The 3110-nt window shown below is 42.5% G+C and overlaps 1 non-coding gene across 1 annotated transcript; it reads left to right on the top strand.

Moving 5' to 3' along the window:
* The first annotated feature begins 2018 nt into the window (after positions 1 to 2018).
* Positions 2019 to 2125, top strand: LOC123568459 (U6 spliceosomal RNA). The gene has a single exon (XR_006691837.1). It is a non-coding gene; the product is annotated as a U6 spliceosomal RNA (small nuclear RNA).
* Positions 2126 to 3110: the final 985 nt, after the last annotated feature.

The following is a 3110-nucleotide window of genomic DNA, read 5'->3' as shown; positions in this document are numbered from 1 at the left end:
GCAATAAGAGAACAGGAAGAAGAGACAGAATCAGCAAAGGTTATGGAGAAAATGTGGTTCATAAGTGAGAAGAAAAATTATGTGTACTGCTTCTTCAGTAAGTCGAAGAAAGTGAAGATGATGATGAGGAGGAGGTTTGATTAAAGCTGTCAAATACAGCTAGCAGGTTCAGTAAAATGATAATGGATCATTGGATTTAGCTATGTGGCGATCTTTGGTTACTCAAAAGTTATTCTGTAATTATAGAAAACTGATCTAAAGATAGTTAAGGCAGAATAAGAGAAGGATTGGACATTACAACTACAGGTAATGCTGGTGATTGCTGCTGCTAATGAGAACAAATAGAATGCAGGGAAAGTGAGGTTAAGAAAAAAAAAGTTTTGACAGAAGGAAGTATTACATGATGTTTTTAAGCCATTGAGAATAACCCATTATTTAAAAAGAAACACTGATAATGCAGGAGAAGGCAGAAAAATTGTTACAGTGATGATTTTGAATAAGCAGGAGTGGATGGGATTTGGTGTACAATTGCAGAGTCTGGTTTTAGATAAGAGCGTAGACGTTCATCTGTGGCAGCACACAGGAAGCCGGAATATGTCGATAAGAGATGTTTGTAAGTTGATGTGATACGAGCTTGAAGAATTTCCCTTCTGACTGCTTCAGTTTTCTCAGTAAGGAAGACATCAGGCTGAGCATAAGAAGTGGAGAGGAAATGCTAAAGGTTTGTGGAGAAAGGAGACAATGAGAAATCATAGTCTAGGACAGTGGAAAATTAACTGACCCAGCAATGTGTAGTGGTGTGTGTATGCATCACTGCCCTGCAGCACGAAGGCCCATGGGCATGAACCTCACCTCAGAACAGGTCACTGCAGTTGCTTGTCTTTCCCCAACATATCAGCTACAAAAATATAGAAATCTGGTCAGCAAAAGTTTGGATTCAACTAGAGTTGTAGTTTTGCCATTAAAGTATGTTGAAGAGAGGAGCAAAGGAGTCAAGAGTGTTTGCAGGAGTTTCGTACAGATTAACCACAAAATGTAAGCAGGGTAGTGAGGAAAGTACAAATATCAAGAGGGTGAAGGGTAGTGACACATTGTAAGATCAACATACAGAAAATCCCAGTGAGGGTAAAGCTTTGTTAGGCTAGAGATATAAAATGGAGAGAGCTGAGAAAATAGGAGGCATTTATCGAATCTATGTACGTGAGAACAAATAACCAAGGTAGCGCCAAGAACAAGCTCTTTCAAAAAGAGGAGTTCTGGAAATCTGAAGGCCAAGATGTTAAAAGGATCATCTAAAAACATTTTAAAAATTGTGAGGGGGCCAGGCACAGTGGCTCACACCTATAAAATCCCAGCACTTTGGGAGGCTGAGGTGGGCAGAACATGAGATCAAGAGATCGAGACCATCCTGGCCAACATGGTGAAACCCCATCTCTACTAAAAATACAAAAATTAGTTGAGCATGGTGGTGCTTGCCTATAGTCCCAGCTACTCAGGAGTCTGAGGCAGGGGTATCGCTTGAACCTGGGAGGCAGCGGTTGTAATGAGCTGAGATCGCGTCACTGTACTCCAGCCTGGCGACAGAGCGAGACTCCATCTCAAAAAAAAAAGGAAAAATGAAAAAAGAAATTGTGAGGAATTAGGTCCGTGTAAAACTTGAGAGAATGGGCCATGAGCTAACATTGTCTTAAAATATAACTCAATCATTGGAAGAAAACAGCAACAGGAAAACATAAGATTATGAACTGGGGATTTTCAGGGAGGAGAAAGAAAGAATGGCCAGAAAATGAAATGAGGGAATAGTTAATAGGCGTTCTACCTCCCTCTAAGCTCAGTGGTAATGATAATTGTAGAGAGAACATGACCACCGCTTGAGACATCTGCAGGGGAGGCAGTTTGTTCAGGTGGGAGGAACAAGAGTGTGCATCACAGTCTAGATGGATGTTGGGACCTAGATTACTTTCCTGCAGCTGCCCACCCAGAGTCCGCAAACTGAGTTGCTTTAAACAATGCAAATGGTGCTCGTTTCCACAGCACGAATGCTAAAATTGGAATGACATAAAGAAGATTAGCACGGCCCCTCCACAAGGATGACATGCAAATCCATGAGGTATTCCAGAAGAATGCAAATGTATCCCCACAGTTCTGGAGGCAAGAAGTCTGAGATCAGGGTGTTGGTAGGGCCATGTGCTCTCTGAAGGCTGTAGAGGTAGATCATTGCTTTCTTCTCTCTTTGCTTCTGGTAGTTTCCAGCTTCTTGCTGCCCTTGGCTTGAAGATGCATCTCTCCAGTCTTTGCCTCTGTCATCACATGACATTCTTCCTGTGTCTCTTCTCCTTTTCTAATAAGGACACCAGTCACATTGAACTTATGGCCCACCTTACTTCATTACGAAGTCATCTTGATTATATCTGCAAAGATGCTATTTCAAAATAAGGTCAATTCACAGGTACTGGGGCTAGGACTTGAACGTATCTTCTTTTGAGGAGTACAGTTCACTCCACAACAGGATTAGGAGTGAATTGCAAGCCCAGTAGGAACAGTCTCACAGTGAACAGAGAAAATCTTCCCAACTCTTCGTTTCTTGTGTTACTGGTTCCAAGGTATCCGTTTCTCCTGGTACTCTCTCATTCAACATATGAGCATTTCAGTGCCAAGAGCTGAAAGTGGCTCAGAGAAAAGAAGCACATGGTGCTGCCCCCACAGACTCTGCCCAGGAGGTCTCATTCTTCTTCATGGACTCTGAGTGAGACCTGCTGCCTCTAGGACCCCCTGTCCCTGGAACCTCTCTTGTTCCTCCCTCATTGTGTATTTTCTACATTACCCACGTTGTGTAACTCAATATGTGTATTAGTCCATTTTCATACTGCTATAAGAAACTGCCCAAGACTGGGCAATTTATAAAGGAAAGAGGTTTAATTGACTCACAGTTGTGCATGGCTAAGGAGGCCTCAGGAAACTTACAATCATGGGGGAAGGCAAAGGGAAAGCGAGCACCTTCTTCACAAGGCAGCAGGAAGAGAAGTGCTGATTGAAGACGGAAGAGCCCTTTATAAAACCATCAGATCTTGTGAGAATTCACTCACTATCACAAGAATAGCACGGGGAAA

This window comes from Macaca fascicularis, chromosome 13, assembly GCF_037993035.2.
Source record: "Macaca fascicularis isolate 582-1 chromosome 13, T2T-MFA8v1.1".
Classification (NCBI taxonomy): domain Eukaryota; kingdom Metazoa; phylum Chordata; class Mammalia; order Primates; family Cercopithecidae; genus Macaca; species Macaca fascicularis.
The sequence above is the reverse complement of the archived record's forward strand: the minus strand, read 5'-3'. Positions and strand labels throughout refer to the sequence as shown.